The sequence below is a fragment of the Delphinus delphis genome, chromosome 18 (assembly GCF_949987515.2).
Source record: "Delphinus delphis chromosome 18, mDelDel1.2, whole genome shotgun sequence".
NCBI lineage: Eukaryota > Metazoa > Chordata > Mammalia > Artiodactyla > Delphinidae > Delphinus > Delphinus delphis.
The window spans coordinates 26,825,853-26,848,410 of NC_082700.1; the positions used below are offsets into that span (position 1 = coordinate 26,825,853).

The 22,558-nt window shown below is 34.2% G+C and overlaps 1 long non-coding RNA gene across 1 annotated transcript; it reads right to left on the reverse strand.

Annotated features, from left to right (window-relative positions):
* Positions 1 to 3,592: 3,592 nt before the first annotated feature.
* Positions 3,593 to 21,833, reverse strand: LOC132413821 (uncharacterized). The gene is made up of 3 exons (XR_009516814.1): positions 21,789 to 21,833; positions 11,103 to 11,158; positions 3,593 to 4,021 (listed from the first exon to the last, which is right to left on the reverse strand). It is a non-coding gene; the product is annotated as an uncharacterized lncRNA (long non-coding RNA).
* Positions 21,834 to 22,558: the final 725 nt, after the last annotated feature.

Sequence of the window (22,558 nt, forward strand, 5' to 3'; positions counted from 1 at the left end):
ACATTCCCTTAAACCAAAGCATAATACAGAGCAAGACCCTAACTATCTTCAATTATATGAAGGGTGAGAGAGGTGAGGAAGCTGTAGAAGAAAAGTTGGAAGCTAGCAGAGATTGGTTCATGATGATTAAGGAAATAAGTCATATCCATAACGTAAAAGTGTAAGGAGAAGCAGCAAGTGCTGATGTAGAAGTTACAGCAAGTTATCCAGAATATCTAGTTAAGATAATGAATGAAGGTGGCTATACTAAACAACAGATTTGTCAACATAGATGAAACCCCCTTCTATTGAAAAAAGGTGCCAACTAGAACTTTCATAGCTAGAGAGGAGAAGTCAATGCTTGGCTTTAAAGCTTCAAAGGACAGGTTCTCTCTTGTTAGAAGCTAATGTAGCTGGTGACTTGAAGTTGAAGTCAATGCTCGTTTACCATTCCAAAAATGCTAGGTCCTTAAGAATTGTGCTAGATATGCTCTGCTTGTGCTCTATCAATGGAACAACAGAGCCTGGATGACAGCACTTCTCTTTATATCATGGTTGGCTGTATATTTTAAGCCTATCTGTTGAGACCTACTGCTAAGAAAAAAAAAATCAAAATATCACCCCAATTGTGCTCATTGACAATGTACCTGGTTCCTCAAGAGCTCTGATGAAGATGGACAATGAAATTAATGGGTTTTTTTATGACTTCTTACACAACACTCTTTTTGCAGCCCATGGATCAAGTTGTAATTTCAACTTTCAAGTCTTATTATTTAAGAGACACATTTCATAAGGCTATAACTGCCATAGATAGTGATTCCTCTGATGAATTTGGGTAAATTGAAAACCTTCTAGAAAGGATTCACCATTCTAGATACCACTAAGAACATACATAATTCATAGGAAGAGGTCAAAATATCAAAATTAACAAGAGTTTGGAAGAAGTTCATTCCAAACCTCATAGATGACTTTGAGGGGTTCAAGACTTCAGTGGAGGAAGTAAATACAAACATGGTAGAATTAGCAAGATAACTAGAATTAGAAACAGAGCCTGAAAATGTGACTAAAGTGCTGCAATTTCAGATAAAACTTTCACAGATGAGGAGGTGCTTCTTATGGATGAACAAAAAAATTGTTTTTCTTGAGATGGAATCTACCCATGGTGAAGATGTTGTGAAAATTATGAAATGACAGCAAATGACAGCAAAGGATTTAGAATATTACAGAAACTTAGTTGATAAAGCAGTGGCAGGGTTTGAAAAGATTGACTAAATCCTTACAGATACTTCTTTGAGGAACTCTCTGCTCTTCTCACTTTTGTTCCTTAAGGAAAGCTATTCTCCCAGAACACTCTTCACCGTCATCCCACATCTTCTTTCCAGCCTAATTGATCAACACTTCAGTTTTTAGTTTAATTATCGTAAGCTATGACATTTTAGCCTATGACATTTGCTTGGTCTATGACTTTGCTTAAGAACTTGAACTTCTTTTTCATCAGCTTTGTCACAGTTTCCTAAAACGACTTTCCTTCCTCCCATAGAACTCTGAAAGGGCTGTGGTGTAAAGGAAAATGTTCTGGATTTCCTGCATCCCCAGACCCAGGCTACAGGATAAATAAATGAGAGTAGAGCTCTGTGAGTTGACAGAAAACTTTCCTCTTACTTACAGTATTTTTAAAAAATGTTTTTTTGAAGTAATATATTCTTTAGGTACCCTTCATGTTTCTTTGAGTTAATTTGTTCAATATTCTTTCAGCAGGTACTTATTGATCACTGAAGTGTTCCAGGTACCACGACCAGTGTTGGGTTTTCAGTGGTGAATAAGATAAACATGGCTCCTTTGCTGATAATGCTTCTTAGAATTTATTTTTTTTAAAAGGGCACATATCCTTAACAGCTTACATTTGGAGAGGAAAGCCATTAAATTAAGTAATGTGTTTTGATTCAGCAAACCAACATCAGTGTTTACCTCATTGACAAGAACTATGGCTGAAAGTAATGTAGATGAATGAGACTCAGTTCCTGCCCTGAGGGACTTATAATCTAACAGCAAGTGTTGACTACAGAGCTCGAGTGAATGAATTGTAGTGTGATTGTGTGGCTTGAGTCTGTAGGAGCACAGAGAAGTGAGCAATGTTAGGTACTGGAAGCTTTGGAAGAATTCACATGGAAAGTTACATGTTATCTAGGGCTTGAGTCTGGAACTGATTTGCTAAGTGTGATCTCTTCAGGACACTCTCAGTGAAAGATAGAATGAATCAAGGCCAGTGGTAGACACCTTCACTGACTTTTCAGAATTATTAGCCAGCCTTAACATCCATTAAACATTTAAGGAGCAGCATAATATTATGTAAAATTTGTCAATGCCTAGAATGTAGTGACAGTTGCTATGGGAATGTGACTCCCTTATAATTGGGATTGTAGGTGAAGCTATTTCTCTATTTTAGTCCTTTTATCAAATGGCATAAGGGTTAGAGTGGTCAATACACAGCTCACAAAAATAATTGCCTCTTCTATAACTTAGTAAAAAACATGAAATTTTAATTTTTTTAAATCTCCTTCAAAACAACTACTCTATTATATCCTTCCATTAATTGTCATGAATTAGTTTAACCCAAAGTCAGTTTACACACTCATTGCTCCTTACTTTATGGATGCAACATCAGTCATAATTGTTTTTTATTCCATTTCGTATAGAAAATTTAACTCTGTAGAGACCACTTCCATTCTAGTACTACTTAGTCTATTCAAATGTGTCATTGAACGTATTTACAACACTGGTACAGAGTGTAAATTGCATGCAAAACTTTGTTTATTTATGCAACTGCATTTTTCTTCAGAGTTCATGATCTTCATGATCATTAGACTCTCAAAAGGACCAAGACCTAGTAAAGTCTCAAAAGCACTTGAAGTTCTTTCTTTTTGGATTTGCCAGATTTTAGCAACCTTGAAAGGACTCCACTCAGGTGTTTTCTTGAAAGCAGTAGAAGTTATTTAAAAATATTTTTTCTTATATCAAAAAAGGAAGCATTACTTGCTACACAACTCCTTCACAATGCCCTGTAAATTACTCTGGATTGTCAACAGCTGACTTCTGAGATGGACTCCTATTTGTTCTAGTATAGCTAGTATTTTACACAATACACACCACATGGTTGGGCCTCTGTAGATGTGAAAAATTTGAATGGATGAAAGACATGAGTTCCTTTTTTTGTTCACTGTTTCTGGCTGAGTACGCATTGGATGCCATATACCCCTAATCATGCTGCCTTGATATAAGTTGTTTTATGGCTACATCCATCCTGTGACATAAGCTATTTAAGTTACACTAAACCCCCTACATACAAATGAGTTCTGTTCTGAGAGTGCGTCTGTAAGTCCAATTTTTTCATAAGTCCACAAAGTTAGCTTATGTACCCAACTAACACAGTCAGCTATATAATACCGTACTGTAATAAGTTTGTAATACTTTTCACACACATAATACATAAAAAGCCAACAAAAAATAAGGAAAACATTTTTAATCTTACAATACCTTGAAAAATACAGTAGTACAGTACAACAGCTGGCACACAGGGGTTGGCATCGCCTGAACAGGCAAGAAGAGTTACTGACTGGAGGAGGGGGAGGAGGTGGGAGATGGTAGAGCTGAAGGATTGTCAGCAATAGGAGATGGAGGGCAAGCTGCAATTTCACTCATGCCTGACACTGATGTCACAGGTTCTGGTTCCTTGCTGGATTCAATTCTATCTACACTCTTGAAAAAATGATCCAGTGATGTCTGGGTAGTAGCTCTTTTTTTTCTTGTCATAAATGACATGGCAGCACTTGGTTGCTTTCTGAAAGGCTGCTGCAACCTTCATGTACGGTTCTGCGCTCGGGTCCTATGCCTCAAAAACTAACAGTGCCTCCTCAAATAAAGAAAATCCCTTTGCCATTTCCTGCTTCATGAATCTCTTCGGTTCTTCCGTTACTTCTTCTTCCTCTTGTCCCTCTTCATCCTTTCTCTGGGCCTCTAATTACATCAGATCTTCATTAGTAAGCTACACAAAGTAAGTACACAAAAGCGTAACCACTTGTAGAGGTTGCACACACATGACAATGTACGCCAGACACGTGAACTAATTTATAGGATTGGACTTGCAAACTACACGTTCACAACTTTGAAAGTTCGAAACTTGAAGGTTTCATATATAGGGCACTTATTATACAGTAAATGTTTGATAAATATAAATGCATATTAAACATTTATCAATTAAAACAAACAAATCAATGTCTGCAACTGCTTGGTTTACTTAAAAACAAATGGAATAATGGACATATTTCACCTTCAGTTATTTTATTATTTTTAACACTATTTTCATCCTTCATGATTCTTTGTGTCATCCTGAGTTTTCAATAGGGAGTCTGAGCTGAAATGTCTGCCACGTGAGGCTGGGACTACATTGTAAGGAAATCTTCAGAAGTGAGTCTCAGTGCAATTGCATCATAATTTAAGGCCTAGTTGAAGCATGATGAATGGTCCTTGTGTCTAATCATTATACCACCTGAGCAGTGCTATGTCATTCATGTCTTCCCGTTGTACTCTTGGAACTGGCACGGAGGAAGCAAATGTACAATAAATACATCGCTGGGTTAAATTTATATTTCAGAAAAATTCAATGTGTTAGAGAAATAGGAGTAGCAAACTTAAATGTAGCTGAGGCTCTACAGTGAAAAAGACTTTAGTGACACCCCTCGGCTCCATCTCTCATTTTATGGTTCAGAAACAAAGAACCAGGTATGTTGAATATTTTCCCCAAGAAGATAATCAGTTACTATTTGATCTAGAATTAGAACACAGGTTAATTATTCATCTAGTCATTCCACCAGTATTTATTGGGTGACTGCAATGATTGTTCCAGGCACCTAACTAGGTATAGATTAAGTTAAAAGGCAAATTTTGCTCTGAAGGTCTTTGGGTCTAATAGGAGTGACTGACATATTAGTAATAATTGCAATACACAATAAATGAAAAGAGCTCAAAGGGAGGTTATGTACAAATCCCATAGTGTTTTGTTTTTTATTTTAATTATTTGCAATGTTGGAGAAAGTCACGTATGTGTTGTTTTTGTTTTCTAATGAGAAAATGCTTTCATGCAGGGTTGCCAGAAAAATACAGGAAATCCAGGTAAGCAATGATTTTTTTTTGTTAGTATATCTTAAATACAAAATTCAACTTTAACTGGTATCTTGTATTTTTATTCATCACGTCTGACAGCTCATTTGTTGTTGATGGCAATTCCTTATTTGAAAACTATGAAATTTGTGGTGTTTTGAAACATTTTTTTTGTTTGAACTTCAGCTGCCATTATTTTATTTTTAATTTTAATGACTCACTTTTAAAAAATTCCTTTAAAATTTTATTATCTATTATATAGAAGTAATTGGTATGCCACAGTTTTTACAAACTTAGGTTTTAACCTCCCAAATTATGGCAACTTTGTAACCCTCATTTTGCATGAATTGAGAAAACATAATTTTCATTTAGTTAATTTTTAACCTATATTCTCTCTTACAGGATTCCATAAGGATATTCATATGATCCACACATTCAATCTTGATGGTCTGGTACCTTCAGACTAATTTCTACTCTACTTCTCTGACAAGCCACTTGTTCACTACAGATCAAATCTACTCATTCTGGTATTAGAGTCCCTCCTCCTCCTCCTGTATGATTCTAGTAGTAGGTAAATAACCATTCTCAAAATTCTAATGTTTTTCCTTAACCAATTCATCTCAATAGTAGAAGTGCTCCCTATAATTGTCAGCTAAAACCAAGCACTATTTATAACAGCCAAGACATGGAAGCAACCTAAACGTCCTTGGAGAGATGAATGGATAAAGAAAAAGTGGTGTATGTACACACACACACACACACACATACACACACACACACACACACACACACACACAATGAAATACTACTCAGCCATAAAAAAGAATGAAATAATGTCATTTGCAGCAATATAAATAGACCTAGAGATTATCATACTAAGTAAGTCAGACAGAGAAAGACAAATATGTGATATCACTTATAAGTGGAATCTAAAATACGGTACAAATGAATTTATTTACAAAACAGAAACAGACTCACAGGCATAGAAAACAAACCTATGGTTACCAAAGGAGAAGGGGGGGGGGTAAATTAGGAGTTTGGGATGAGCAGATACAAACTACTATATATAAAACAAATAAACAACAAGGTCTTACTGTATAACACAGGGAACTATATTCAATATCTTGTAATAATCTATAATGGAAAAGAACATGAAAAAGAATAAATATTGATATGTATTTATAACTGAATCACTTTGCTGTACACCAGAAACTAACAGAACATGGTAAATCTACTATACTTCAATAAAATATTCCCATAATTTATAGCTGATGCTGTGCTATAGTTTTGAAAGTAAGACTTTCTATGGTTTTAAGAGTAGGGAGACAAAATCCAATACTGGGAATAATTTTTAATTGTTATTATACATGAAGACTCCCACAGATTATATTGTATATAGTAGCAGATGTAACTTTTGTCTCTATCACTGTCTTGAGACGTATACTGCATACACACACACACACACACACACACACACACACACACATATATAAAACATCAATATGTATAATATTGCATTTTTTATTCCAAGAGTTTGACTATTTTATGGAACACCATAAATTTAGAAGTCAGACACTTAGAAAAAAGAAAGAATCATGCCCACATTAAAAACAAACATAAATTGTAAGACACAGATTGACTTAGAAATGTAACAATTTGAAGTGAAATGCACATATTAGAGTTGACAGTATAAAATAGTATTTACACAGTCTAACCCATCTGGTAGTAGGCAATAAGTAACTTTTTACTGAACTTATTAAAAAGAAAAAAAAAGCCAAGATACTTAGGATAGGCATTAGGAAGAAGGGAATCCATTGCTCTCCCCCTAACTTTTTCAACTAAGCCACCTGAGTATCCTTTCTCCCTCTCTGCCCCCAACCGCCACCCAGGGACACATTGCTAATCTAAATAGTCTAATACAAGAACATTTATTGCACTGTGATTCCTAGTGAAATTTGCTTAGAGAGTAGAATTTAAGGCTCTATTCCCCCTCCCAAAAAAGATACATACGTAAGATGATGGATGTGTCAATTAACTCAGTCGGGGGGAGGGGGGGAAATCCTTTTATAATTTATATGCTATCAATTCATCACATTGTGCTTTCTAAATATCTTACCATTTTGCTTGTCAATTATACCTCAATAAAGCTGGGAGGCGGAAATATTTGTATAGAAGTAGGTGAAAATTAAGTGCTTAAAGTAAATTAGATTCGTCTTTTCTCCTCATTGACTTAGGAAAATTTCGATCAGGTTGAAGATCATTCTCTTTTATAAGTTTTGCAGGTGGATAATGGGGGAAATTCTTAAGAGGCTTAACTTACCCTTAATGACATTATAACAAATATCAAGATGACTTCTAAAAGACAAGAGATTTTGTCTAAAATATGTTTTAATTTAGAACTTAAAAAAAATATTTCTCCAAAAATACTGAGTCCCTTCCTGGGATAAAATGATCAGTAGTAAAATTATTGTGCTAGAACAGCCCTCATATCCCTTGGAATGAAGCTATATCATTCCATAGTGATGCTCATGTAATCATGATCATCCTTATTTGTTTCTAGAATTCCTTCTTCTAAGAACTTTTGGTATTCATTATTAGTGAATGACTTGAAGAAATTTTTTTTTTTTTGGTGACAACATTGGCTTTAATTAAAAATATATGACAGAAAAATCTATCACTTTAGTAATGCACTTGCTTTGTGTCTATTAAGCATGGCCTTTGCTCCCAATAAAGTTACATAGGCACAGTCACTCTTTACTCATTATAACATGATTTTCTTAATGAGACAGTTTTACTTTCACTTCAAAATGAAATAAAATATATTTTACTATACTCTCCTTGGGTCTATTCAAATTATAAAAAGCATAATACTTATTAATGACAAGTGAAGAAAGCAATGGCTAATATTCTCTTGTCCTTCCTGTCTGCCTCTGAAAATGATAATTACAATTTTAATTAGAAGACTAGGCATATTTTAAAAATGTTCATCATGTGATATTTCTAGGTTGAACTATATACTTATTTTTCATTATGAGTTGTGCAGCAGTTACAGTTTCAATTATATTTTTAAATCATAAAACCATTTATATTACTACTATTGATTTCAACATGAAAAGTTTCAAGATGCAGTCTTTCCCAGTTAGTGATATATATTGTATAAACTTTTATAAGTTTAATGACCACCATTGCGAAGGAGATTACTGCTATTACAAAGCTCTAAAAGGGTCTGGTTACTTTCTCATAAGCATATGTTATGCCAACAAAGCTATGCGGAATCATCTGTTTTCATGTTTGTTTGTTTTTTAATGAAAGATTAGATTTTATTGAATAGCAAACATATACTACATACATACAAAAACAATGGAAAGGTTTAGTCAAAACAATAAAAGTTTAAAAACATTTTTATTAATGTAAAGTACCACTTAGCTTAAAAATGCCCTGCATTTTCAATTATTTAGTATGAATACATAATTCACAAGTTACTTTGATTATATTATCTTTTAAATATTGTTTCCAAAATCTCTACAGATTCAGTGAAAAAGAGGATGTCATACAACAAAGTTGCAGTAAAAGCAAACTTAAAAGCCTTAATTTAGGCATAGAAGTATGGCCTTTACCTTCACACTAACATTCTAAAAAAATTGTGTAATTTTATATTTCTTTCTAACCTCTTTAGAATTCCTCCAAGAGTTATCATTTCATATGCATTTGCTTATTTCTTACTAATAGCTTCTTTTCAGTATGGTTTTAGAAAATTGCTTATGAAAGGAAGTCTTTAAATACATTATATCAATTCTAAAACATATATTTGACTAAACTATTCACCAGCTGATAACACTTTCAGTTTTTTTTTAAGTTTTAGTGAATAGTGGAAATATATCACTTCATTGACATTCTCTTTGTTTTCCTTTTTATTACTTTTCTTTGCCTTTATGCATTTTATTCACCTCTGTGAGAGTGAATTCTGAATCCCAGGTCCCTATGTGAGGTTTGGTTTTGCCTCATCTCTTAGATCAAAATAAAGATTATTATGGAAATAACAAAATTTCTGGTGATAATTTTTCTTGTTAACAATCTTTATATTTAAGTATATGGTTTCTGAATATATTCATTAGTGGATGGTGACCCTCATGAATCCCACATATACAAATATAAACTTTTCAAAGTTGAAGTTATTTTCATTAAGTATTTGTGAATTATAGATATGGAATGGTTGGGTATAGAAGTGGCTTCCTGCAAAAATCACATATATAAATTAAGATCTTCTGAAACCATCTAACCATAATTTATTATCACCTCAAAGTTCCTTATATTTTAATAACAATTCCCAAATGGTATACCTATGAACACCTTTTATATTTTAGGGTTTTGAGGCAGGATGTTTGAATCCATTCTATTTTATTCCTCTCTATCTTACCTTTCACTTGAAATGCCCTTGGAAAACATTAATCCCCTTCTTACTTTAGCATATGTGATCTAGTATTGTGTTTAAAATTAATTCAATAATCTACAGATTAAGATAACTCCTAGATACACACTATGTTGCAAAGGAGATCTATTTTCAAATGAGATGACCCATTAGCCCATGACTGATCATTGGTATGAATGAATTTTTCAGATCAATGCACTTGAACTAGCCCAGAAGAGGGACCTCAACTGAAAAAAGGGACAAAAGAAGGAGTCCCATTTTGAAAGCCAAATTTTGTTGTAAAAAGTATAACATGGATGTTACCTAATAAAGGTAAACAGAGACTCATTTGACACTATGGTGGTAAGGCATGGATACGAGGGTGTGAAATGACTGCAGAGCTCTGAGAATGATGAATGTCCAAGGGTCTATGAATGAGTAAAAATAGGTGGAGCATCAAAGAAAACTTTCTGATTTTACTTTGCTTATGTAGAAACTGAAATAATCAACTTTGCATATCATCCATATTGTACCAGACTCTGTTATTTAATTGTAAAACTGTTTGTAAAAGATCATGTAATAATTTCCTACTCTTAACCATTTTGACAATAGGATTTTATTTTTAGATATAATCTTTAAAGATTATACACCTAGCCTTCTAAATAGGTTAAATAATACATTTTATAAATTGTGAGGAATTGGCCTGCATATTCATTTATCCCTGTCTTTGCCTGATTTGCTCTTCTATACACTTTTTTTTTTTTTTTTTTTTTTTTGCGGTACACGGGCCTCTCACTGTTGTGGCCTCTCCCATTGCGGAGCACAGGCTTCGGACGCGCAGGCTCAGTGGCCATGGCTCATGGGCCCAGCCACTCCACAGCATGTGGGGTCTTCCCGGACCGGGGCACGAACCCGTGTCTTCTGCATCGGCAGGCGGACTCTCAACCACTGCGCCACCAGGGAAGCCCTCTTCTATACATTTATTGACAGTGTTTTGCACCTTTTGTGTTTTACCCTAGGGTGCTACCAGGGTGTATTACAATGTTCACTAACATCTCTTACAGTTTTTGACATCCCATGATCCCGAAGGAAAACTATGGTCGTGTACTCTATTTTTACATTAATGGTGCTTTGTACTTATGCAAATGTGACAAGTCATTGGAGGGTGGAAATGATGAGTATGTTGGATATAAAGTGAAGTCCTCTCTAGTTAATTGATTTTTCATTTGTTTTACTGACTTAGAAAGAATTGTTTTAGCAACAAACTTACTTCAGCCTGAGTTTTCTTCCTTTGATTTCGTGCTTTGTGGTATATATCTCCCCCTTTCTTTTAATGATCAGTAACTGCTTACCATTCTGCTTTTTACCCGCTGACCTAAGCTAATTATCTTTCTCCACTAGCATACCACTACAATTACTCCTATTTCTACCATTTCTCTTAAGAGCGACACAGTATAATAAAGAGTCCCTTGAGTTATATTTTAACTGTATAATGACATAAAAATGTGAAATTTTGAGAAATGAGTCAAGCTCATATTATGCATGCGATGTAACATACCTCATCTGTTTCTTATCTTAAATCTCCTTAGATCTTCATAGGACAGCATCTTCAACCTGTAAAATGATATTTTGAGGGGAGCAGACATTTCAATGATTCTAAATTTAAAGTTAGAAGATTATCTCTAAGGTTGATCTATTGGAATTACTTTTCTGAGCCAAAGTAATTCAAGTAATTCAGGTGTAGTGAAACACTTCTAATTTTAAATTCAGAAGCATTGAGGAATGAGTTGTATTACTGGCTATAGCACTTAGCTGATCCTCTTTCTTATCATACTTAACTTTTAAAGCCTGGTCTTTTTAAAATGTGCTTCAGAAATCCATGTGCTCACAAGCATTTGATTCATTAATTTTGAAAGACTATTACAAAGGTCTTTTAGTGATAAGTTCAGATACCAAAAAACCCAAGAGTGAACATACACAATTAAAATAAAGAACTCTGTAAAAATGTCTCAATGAATCAGAGGTGAAAAGGTGATCATATTCTAACAGGGAAGTCATATACATATATATGTCTAAATCCTCACACAATGGATCCTTGGAATTGGAGGTGGGCAGAGAACAAAGAACTTCCTTTTTGTTCCTATATTATATGTGTTTTCAGTATATACATTTGTAACACTTTATTTTGGTATTTGTTAGCAAGTGTTAGCACATGCTAACACTTGTTAGCAAGTGCTACAAGGGAATAAAGAGAATACAAATTTTACATATATCACATCAAATGTCTGAATAGAACATGTACCAAATTTAAACTAATATTCAAGATATTTTTCTTTATTTCTCTCTCTTTCTTTCTAATTTCATTCCTTCCTCCCTCCCTCCCTCCCTCCCTTCCTCCCTCCCTACCTTCCTTTCTTTCTTTCCTCACTCTCTCTTTCTCTCTCTCTCCCCCATCCCCAGCTCTCTCTCTCTCTCTTGCTCTCTTTCCCCCCTGAAAGGTATAATAGCATTTAGCAAGAGTAGGTATGACATTGCTACCATTTATTCAAATCTCTAGTTCTATCTAATATTCCCTGTTGTATGTGTGTCGGTGTATAATGTGTATATCTACAGATGTACACATATACATGTAATATATAATTTTATATTATGACACAATATATACTAAACAAAATATGTGTTTCAGATTAAAGAATTTTTTATAAGCTGAACTTTTGATGCTTACTAAATTGTAATGGGTTACACATTTTAATCTGTTACTACAAAAAGATTATTTACTTACTTTGTTTTCTAATTCTATACAGCTTTTTTGTTTGCTTGCCACTGTACTGGCATAGTAGAGGGAAAAAGATGAATCTTTACACTGTTTTGAACTTAATAACTTACTGTTCAGCTGGAGGACACATGTCAGTAACTACCACTTGATCTAGGCTTTTGGGTAGAATTAGAAGTATTGATATTATAGAGAGTGGAGAGGAAAAGGAAGAAGCCTTTAAGATTTGGGAAACAGTTTCAAAAACAGAGAAGGAACAAGAATGGAGAGAGCCCTACTGTGAGAAAGGGGACTATTGGACATGGCAGGAGACAATGCCATGGCCACATCAGGGAGAAGCTGAACAGCGAGGCTGAGTGGTGGGTGTGTTAGTGCATGAAGAACAAACATGTTTCTAGGAAAGAGGAAAGAACAAATGAAAGGTAAGAGAAGATCAACAGCAGCAGCAGCAGCAGGAGAAGAAGAAGAACAAGAAGAACAAGAAGAAGAAGAAGAAGAAGAAAAAAAGAAAGAAGAAGAAGAAGGAGAAGGAGGAGAAGAAGAAGAAGGAGGAGGAGGAGGAGGAGGAGGAGGAGGAGGAGGAGGAGGAGGAGGAGGAGGAGGAGGAGGGGGAGGAGGGGGAGGAGGGGGAGGAGGGGGAGGAGGGGGAGGAGGAGGAGGAGAAGGAAAAATTCCCAGATCTCAGAAGACAAGAGAAGAAATGGGCTAAAAACAAACAAAAGGAATACAAAGAACATCTTGGAAAAGTAAGGACACAAGGGATTTGGCCCTACTTTGTCCATCTAACCATTCTTGCAGACATTGCTAATCCACCATGTTCTTCTCCAGAAAAACTTGATCAGAACAAGAATAATTCATGCAGTAGTACTCCAGGAACCCATTATCTATCATTACTGACACATGAGATGAAACTTATTTTCTATTTTAGAAATAATACATAAGAGTTCAAGAGGCACTAGAGACAGAAGCCACTCATGTTACCATTTTCACTTGCAAAGGTGTAGATAAATGATTTTACTTTTTATTTCCTGGATGGAGAGTTCATCGGTTGCACAGTTGTGGGAGATTATCCACCTAAACTCTTTATAATGTTGTGTTTCTCAAATGATGGTCTGCAGACTACCTCCAGCAAAATTGTTGCACTTCTGAATCTCCAGATTCCTCTGCTAAGGAATCCTGAATGAGAATCCAGGGCAGGTAACAAAGAAGTTGTGTTTTTAGCAAGCACCTCGCCTGCATCTGTTACATAGCAAAGTTTGAAGCACAGGAGTATAAAGATCACTCATCTGGGTAACATTCCTAACAGCACTGAAACAGCAAATGCTGACTGAGTGAACTGGTGAAGTTACTTTTCCTTAATGATACTTAGTTTCTTTGAATTCACAGCTTTAGGAAGGCATCAAACCTACTAGCTGAGATAAAATTTAACAAAGTATCTGTGTTAGCTAAATGGAAACACAAATATATACATTTGTACAATACTAAAATAATACATCTATCCAACTATATTGTGTCTGATTTTTAATTACCAGTGATTTAGACTAGATGAGGGTGAAAAATCCCCCAGGCATAACCCGGGTATGCCTCCTGACTAGACCCAATTTCCCTTTTGTCTGCTGGCGTTATGTCACTGTGTCAATATTATTCTTTCTGCTTATGTGTTCTGTAACCTTAATTGAGACCTGACCATTATAATTTCCTCATAAACACTTGTTTAATTAAGTTCTGCTGGATTTTCCCCTCTGGTGATACAAAAGAAAGTAACATGCCATTCAGAGTTGTGAAGGAAGGAAAATAGTTTTGCATAGGTGGCCAGATTCAAGTCTTACATATCTTAATATCATATTCAGAGCTACTAATAGTCAAGCTAAATCATGAAATTTAAAACCATTTTCCATCATTTTCCCCTAATATATGCTTTTTACTTTCTGTGTCTTTCCTCGCTTTACTACTTCTGCCTAAAATGCCTTTGTTCCTCCCACATCTTACCCCTCCCTCATTTTTGCCTGTCTAGATAAAATATTTTCAACCTATAGCTGTCTATAATGTGTTTACTATGTCTCTCTTATGACAGTCAAATATACCTTATATTTATGGTAGCATAATTCCTTATTTATACAAAATTGTCTCCAAGAGCAGATTCTCTTTGCTTCCCCAGCACCTGGGTGTTTACAGTAGGTGCTCAATTATACTTGCCAAAATTAACAAATTAATAGATGATCAAAATCGATGATCAAAAAAGCCAGCTCTGGGAGGATTGTGTAGGGATAAATTCCCTTTTGCCTCATCGTCACTGTAAAATGATCTTGCTAGAAAAACTTTGCCCTGACCTGGACACAGAGCCACTCCATCAGTTCTGAAATGGGTATTTTTGAGATCTTCATTTGTGCACAGCGCCATGGTTACCAGGTAAACACGAAGTGTTGAGAAGAAATTCAATTATTTCTTGGCGATTCACTGACGTTCCACCTAAGTAAGCACTTGTGCATTTGTTTTAATGATTCTTTCTAGAAGTTTCAGGAATAGTTAAGAAAAGAAGTTATGGGACTTCCCTTGTGGCTCAGTGGTTAAGAATCTGCCTGCCAGTGCAGAGAACATGAGTTCAATTCCCTGGTCTGGGAAGATCTCACATGCCATGGAGCAACTAAGCCCCTGCACCACAACTACTGAGCCTGTGCTCTAGAGCCCTCGAGCCACAACTACTGAGCCTGCATGCTGCAACTACTGAGGCCTGCATGCCTAGAGCCCGTGCTCCACAACAAGAGAAGTCACCACAATGAGAAGCATGTGCACAGCAACAAAGATCAGCCCCCGTTTGCCACAACTAGAGAAAGCCTGTACACAGAAACAAAGATCCACTGCAGCCAAAAATAAATACATAAAATAAAGTTATTTAAAAAAGAAAAGAAGTTATAATGCTTAGAAATCTATTAAAAAGTTTAAAAATTAACAATGGACTGTAAGATTTTATGACAAGGACGGGAAGTGAGATGCGGGAAGACATGCCACGTATTTAAATGAATTTGAACCCATCCTCAGAGACACTGCAGACGATACCCTCAGTTTATTGATGGGCATTAAAATGAGTCAGAGAATGAGGTTCAATGAAGCTCAACCCAGTATTCCCAATGACTGAAATAAAAGCCCAGAATGTTTAATAGTGTTTTGAAAATAAAAATTGGGGAAAAATACAATTCTCAGAATATTTCACTCTTATGTCTAATATATTACCCTGAAGAACAATCTATTCTCTTGCCTAAATTACCAAAGACTATATAATCATTTATTCCCTGAGGTAGTGGATGTTGAGGGTTTGTATTACAAGAGTAAAGACTGCCAGAGATAAAATATAGTTACTTCACTAGCATTTTTTTCCTCAGGATCTGCTGTATTATACATCACCCTATCCCTCTAATTCATGTTATGACACTGAAAAATGCCAAGTGGTTGAATTTAGCTATTAATTACTTCCTGCTCCTAGAAACACTGGCATTCCAGAAAATAAATTAATTTTTCACTTCTGGTTTCAGATTACTGACTTTTGGTAAAAGGGTTATGCTAATTTTTCTGGTCAAGTGTCAATTGATGAGTCCCATAAAAGCATGGTTAAAATGCTATAAAGATCTCTTGTCTTTATCAAATATTTTTAGGAAATTGTGAAACCAATGAATAGGTTTATCCTACCCCACCTCCTAAATAAGGGAAAAGAAAAGAGAAATTACTGCATAATAGCCTTATGACTATGTATATTTAGCCTCTATTTTACATTTGAATACATGTTATTGAAATATGCAAAACATCCAAAAATTTTAAAACAGGCACAAAAAAAATACAACAAAATGTAAGCTATCCTTTAATGTCACCCTTTGGGAAGGATGTTGGGAAGCTGTTATACATATTTTCTCTGAATTTTCCTTGAAATATGCATAAATTCATGTGACATTTTGGTAAATGTATTTCCCTAAGAAGATGCCGTGCATTTCAGTAAGTGTATGATTTGGCAATTATTAAATAAATTCATTTCTCATGTATAAAAACTAGTTGTATTAAATACATGTAACCTGTCAGATTGTGACTTATGGTTTCCTCTAGCAATAGCAATGTATGTTCTCTGCTCATTCAATTTAATAATACATTTTCAATAATAAATAAATTAGGTAAAAAATTCATGTTATGTGCTGGAAACTAGAAATAACTCTCTTTCTCTCTGTCTCTTTCACTTCCCCTTCCCTTCGCTTCCTTTTCTCTGTCTTTGTCTCTCTCATCCTTCTCTCTCTCTCTCTCTCTCTCTCTCTGTCTTCAATGTGCAGTATTCCATTGAAGTCAACATCTTTTGGAAAAAAAATAAACAAGTATTATCCCAAAAGAAAAATAATCCAAAGGAGACTAGGCCAAAATTGAATATGATCAATAATTCTTAAGAATCCTTCCTTATAATTTTATTAATTTATTTTTACATTTCAAACTACTTTACATCTCTCATCTTATTTTACCTGGATAAAATATTGTGAGGTTCTAAAATATTACTTTGACAATTTATAATAATATCAGTGGAAGTCAAGGTCCATTGAGGTCACATGATCAACAGTTCATATGGGAAGTGGTAATTAGTAGCATATTTAGTTTGAGAATACAGTTTTCTTGACTTAGTTCCATATTCTTTCTCGAAACCAAAGAGGTAGATAATATTGGTACAGCAATTCCCCCATTTATTGTGTCAGCTTCGTGGCTTGTCCTGTTTCTAATCTTAAGTGTTTTAAACCCTTCCTCTTTGCCCCTGTCCTAGTATAGAAATAAAAGTAGTTGAAAAGAACTTTCCTGCTTAGATCTCAAAGATGAAGACTCAATTCTCAGTCAATATATGTGCTTAAGGTGACGTCATCATTGGTGAGGTCTGAGGACACACATGTACTTGTCTGCGAAGGAAGAAATTGGGATTTTTGTAAGTCACATGATTGCTCATGTGGGGCACAGCATAGTAAAAGCAGCATAGATGTTAGAATTTCTCCCACTCACCAGCTACATGTCCTTAGAAAGTTGAAATTCAAATTTTCATCTAGTAAAATGATGGAGTTGTAATATTTAAGTGAAATAAGCCATACAGAGGCTCACTAAATATTTACTGAGTACTTTCATCTCATTCCCTGTGGATTTAAACTTGCTTCTCTACCGTTCTCTCTATTGACTGTATTGAACTGGCTCCTCTTCTGGTATAGGCTGAACACAGACAATGAAAGTCAAAGGAAGGGAGAATGAAAGTAAACATTTGTGTAGGCATTTCTTGCCCCAGAGTCCTTTCTACTGGTTAAGAGACCACATTTCTGTACCAAGGGAGAGACCTGGTGTCCCAGCAGACGCCCATCTCCCACTCCAGTTTCCACTTTGGCTGGATCCCAGTAAACCCTCCTTCCACTAAGCCGTTCAGGCTGAGGGTGGGAATAGCTTTCCTGCCATGGTTCTTCCAGAGTGTTTCACCATCACTTGTTGACTTCCTCAAAGCTGCTCACACCTTTTAAAATAATCCCTTTATTAAACTCTCTTCAAAGGTCCATTTTCAATGTGCCATCTGTTCTCCAACTGGGATACTGATCAACTCATTATTGTCCTTATCATTAAATATAATTATTAATGAATGGTTTCATTGAATGCCATACGAAGTGTTGCTATGAACAAGATTCATAGTATTTATCTGCCTTGAGATCGTGAAAGCTATCAAGTGACACATGGAAATGCAGAATCATCTATCTTGTGAGGCTTCTGGATAATTGCTTAAAGTGCATTTGTCATAAAGGAACTCAAAAATGTTTATATCTGTTGAGAAGTGTACTAATTTACTAATTAGCAAATATGTATATTTAATAGGGTATTGTTGAACACTGCACAAACAGTATATATCTATCAAATTTTATAAATAATTATAAATGCAAAGATAAGACAAACATCACTTTTATATTTTATATTAATGAGAAACATGAAAAATATGTTAAACTTGTCTTCCTGGGAGTGGCTAGGATGGGGATTTCAGAGAGAGAGGCTTCTGCCTTCAGCCCTGGGATGATCACAGCTGTGAGCAAACTCATCCTCACCTGCCCAGAGCCTGTGATTCCAATGGCATATCCACCACGGGGACTGGTTCCACACTGACTAAGATAAATAGCAATAAACAAAATCTATTCAACTGCATGGAAAAAGAAGGTGATGAGAGATGGGCTTAAAGAAAAAAAAACATTTTGGCAAAAAATAAGAAATAGAAGGAGCAAAATATTTTTTAATTTAAAATACGATAAACCACATAGGTTAAATAATTTAATAGCATGACTTTTAAAACTTACACATTGGCTAATATTTTTCAGTCATTTTCTCTGAAGCAGTATAATACATATCAGAGAAAATCAGCTGATTCACTTTTACAAAGCCAGAGGAAAATAAATTGGGATGAGAATTTCTCCTCCTAGTAAATGTTGAGAAGATGATTATTCATTTTCCTGATGTTTCCTATCAGTGAGATTTCCAATAACCCATAGTTTCAGGCAGTTCACTCCTTCTACCTCATTTGGTTGACCCAGGCATTGGGATTGATTGCTACAGGTTTAATATAACTACATCTAATGGTTTGTAGATTGTTTTATAATCAAGCCTTGCTTGAAATGTCTATTCAGCTTTGCCCCAGGAATCAGAATGATAAAGTGCCTAGGACAAATGACTTTCTCCACATCTGGCGTAAAAACCCTTCCTAACAGGATATCATAGTAGTTGTTTATTCTGGAACCCACTAAAATTAATTACAAAAAACAAAAGTGAATATAAACAATTACAAGAGATTTAAGTGATAAAGAAGATTTTGGAGTTCACTAGGAGTAAAATGTATTGTTTCACAGTCTATTGGTGACATAATGGATTACAGAATATCCTGAAGGTGTGTGATGCTTTTTACTTACAATGTTGACGGTAGGTTTCCATCAATGCACACAGACATTGCAGATATCAGTCTAATAACCTTTAATTTCTTTCAAATGTGGACGTTATTAGACCTGTTGAACTTTGTTTTTTCAAGAATGAGCATCTTATGAATTTAAATACCAACAGTGAAAGATAATAAAAGAATTTGTCGTCTCAGATTATATTTTTAAATAACTTTTTTTATGTTGTGCCTATAATTTGTTTCTTATAACTTTAGCTGACATAATTACTTCAAATATCCAAAAGTTTATTTATTTTCTCCAAACATCTGTTTAGTATATCTTAAATAATGCATAATAAAAACAATTACATAAGTGAAGCTTCTGTATTTTTTAAATAGTGATAAAAGTTAAGGGAATACCAAAAAGTCTCAAACTGACTCTTGAGCAGGAAAAGTTAGGTAAGGATGAGAAATAAAATTTTGAAAAGATTCTACCTAATCCATTTGTTTGTATTTGAGGCTGATGATGTACTGATCTGGCTTAATTAACATGAAAACATAAAGCTCTTACCAATGGAAAATTGTGACAGATTCCCATCTTTGTTCAAAAAGAGTCTGAAACAAACTTCTTAACTTTGATTCAATAGGTTTTATTCATATATCTAATATACCAGATATTTTTATATGTATTTATTTATAAATACAATATACCCAAGTACATCTCATTGGATTTTGATCTGTCTGAGAGCATTTGAGATAAATTACATTATGAATATAATTAAAATCTTAAACTAAGAAATAATGGCATCATGAGAGGGCTAAAATCAAAATGTTGAACAATATCATCCTGGTTTAACATCTTACATCCAAGTATTTCTTCTCAGTGTGTCTGGTGCTTTGATTCGTGCATTAAAAAGCTAGTTTGCATAAATGTTCAAAAGATGAGCATTTCTTTATCTCAACAGGTGTTAGACTTACTCTTTTTTTTTCCAGTTTGAGTCTTTTATTTTTAATTCTTTTTAACATCTTTATTGGAGTATAATTTGTTTACAATGGTGTGTTAGTTTCTGCTTTATAACAAAGTGAATCAGCTCTACATATACATATATATTTAGACCTACTCTTAATGAAGGATTATCTTTTTAATTAAGCTCAAACTAGGAATCAATGCAAAGAAAGAATAAAAAATTTCCAAGCTTTCAGAATACTTTGGATATAGGTATGTGTATGAAGCAGGGAGCAGAGGTAGAAGGATACTTACATTAATTGTGAACAATGATACAGCTTTATTTAGTGACTGCAAAATCATATTTTTTTCATTAGGATATATATATAAATAGCAAAATTGCAAATATTTTAATCTAACAACTGGTCATTTTCTTTCAATCACATATTTTCTACCTGGTTGCACTTCTGCTTGCCCACTTTTTTTTTCTTTTTTTTTTTTTTTTTGTTGTTGTTCATTTTGACATGCACAAACCATTGCAACTTGTAATATATCATCATCTTTCAGTCATTTGTTATTTTGGCTACGGTTGGTTGAAGGTTTTGTTTGTTTCAATTTGTTTGTTTTTTAATAACTCAGAGTCTGTGACTATTTGAAATCAACTTGAAAATAAAAGTGGAAAAGTGTGTTCTTTGTTGTTGTTGATTTTTTTTAGAATGCCTAGTGCCTCTCTTTAAAGGGGAAATTGGGACAAGAGAGTTGAAAGCTAGAGAAAAATATAAGATGAACAATACATAGTCATCAACTATCTTAATAGATTAAAATTATCTTATTCAGTATAAAAATATAAAGTTACATTATTAGTAATGTTATTTGATTTGTTTTCAAAATTATCATATTTGATATATTTATATATAAGAACATATAGTAAAGAAGAAGAAATCACTTTTGAATACATGGTTTGAATTTGCCCTTCTGATAGTTGGAGACCGCTGAATTAAAAGCCATTAGCAAAAATCCTCTCCTTCTATGTTCTCAGCCTTTATATTTATTATTTGAGACACCCTGAATTTTTGAGGACTAAGAAGTCTCCTTGTCTCACATTACCATTTGAATTTTGACACAAAATAAATCTGTTTTGAAGAACATCACAATAGATAAGCTATCAGGATATTCACATTTACACCCCCTTTTAAATAATGTTTAATACAATATTTTATAGTGTTTGCAGATCAGTTATCTCTGAATAGTCCTTCTTGAAATGGTCTTATAATTTAAACAGCAGAAAATTAATTAATGTTGTATATATTTAAATACTCATAATAATATGTTAGAAATTTTGGGTTGTTTTAGGAAGCAACAAGCAATCCAATTAAGGAAGATTAGAAAACAATATTATCTATTACCCACTGTAACTTTAAGATGAAAAGTGTTGAAAACAATTTTATTAGTTGTCTCTAATTATAGTTTAAGGTAAGTGATGAAGAAAACTTAAATGTAATAAACTCCCCATAATACATCCTATAGAACAATACAAAATATGGCCAGTTTGTTGCTTAAGACTAAACATTTTAAAAAAGAAAAAGAAACATGTATCAACACTTACATTGGCAAATACACTTACCTTCAGCTGATTAGAGCTGATATGGTGTTTTCAGACAACGTGGGCTCTACTTAGTTGAATTTACTTCTTGACTTTAAATTCTGTACAATAAAAGCAAAGGGACCTCAACTTAAAGTCAAATTGTTCTATACAGCACATTTGAAACGTACCTGAATTCCAGTTTATGTGCTTAATGAATGAATCACAATACTCAGGCACTTATTAATCATGAAAAAATGAAGTTAGATAAGACAGGACTGTCTGATCTTTGCCGGTCTCCCAGAATCAGTATGTATTGCTTTCAGGCAGATGTCTTGAAGAGTCAGAGTGTGGGAGGATGACTTAAATTCGAAAAAAAAAAAAAAAAAACACCTTAACGATGAGGATGAGACAGTCTGTTGTGTCACAACTTCCCAAGTAGCTCTTCTATAAATAAGGATGACATGAAGTAGTATAAGAATCTTCCCTTTAGAGAAACAATTGCAGACATGTGCCTACAGTAACTCAAGTGCTCTGACAACTCATAGAAATGATGCTCTGACCTATTTTGAACTAGAAGCATTAGAACTAGAACTTCTAGAATTAGAACTAGAACTTCTAGAACTAGAAGCAGTTTTGAACTAGAAGCATTAGAATAAATTCCATATGTTGGAAATTGAGTAAACTCATGTTGAGTAATGAGGATGATAAATTAAGGAATATATGTATGATTTATTACTCCTTTCTGGAGAACACCTTTAGCAATAGCAAATGTAAATTAAGATGACACTACAAAACAAATTAGTGGAAAA